The sequence below is a fragment of the Gossypium hirsutum genome, chromosome D06 (assembly GCF_007990345.1).
Source record: "Gossypium hirsutum isolate 1008001.06 chromosome D06, Gossypium_hirsutum_v2.1, whole genome shotgun sequence".
NCBI lineage: Eukaryota > Viridiplantae > Streptophyta > Magnoliopsida > Malvales > Malvaceae > Gossypium > Gossypium hirsutum.
Window position 1 is genome coordinate 62,509,528 of NC_053442.1, and position 704 is coordinate 62,510,231.

The window sequence follows — 704 nt, forward strand, 5'->3', positions numbered from 1 at the left end:
AATGAAATGCAATGAAAGGATCATAAATTTAAACCAAATTTTTAATTTTCGACAAAAAGACAAAAAGTAATAAACTCGTGGCTTGACTCTCTTATTTTGGGTCCCCAGCGGAGTCGCCAAGCTGTTGACACCATTTTTTGGATGAAAATGGGGTCGACTTGGGTTTTGAAAAATGAAACGGGAGTCGCCACCAATCCTTTTTAATGAGGTGTGATTGGATCATCTCGAAAAGTTGTTGTTTTTAATAAACGGTTTAATTTTATTAAAATAACGATTTTGGTCCACGAAATTCAGAAATCAGGTTCGGGAGTCGGTTACGTACGAGGAAGGATTAGCACCCTCGTAACGCTCAAAAATTGGTACCTAGTTGATTAGCTAATGTCTTAATGTCGAAAATTGAAAACTTGAAAAAGATTTTAAAATATGATCCTTGTATTAAAATGTTAAAAATTTTCGGGAAAAAGGGGCACGTTCCACGTTAATCGAGAAAGAAAGCATCATATCCAGTAAGTTAGGACACAATGTCTCGAATTCCTGATATGGGAATGAATGTCAAAATTTACTTATTTAAAAGATGATTAATTATCTCGGGTTTAGAAAATGGATCATGCCCAGTAAGTTAGGACACGATCTTTTCTTAATTTCTGAAATTGTTTAAAACTTGAGTTTGAAAATATTCGTGTATTTAGATTTATTATGAAAAT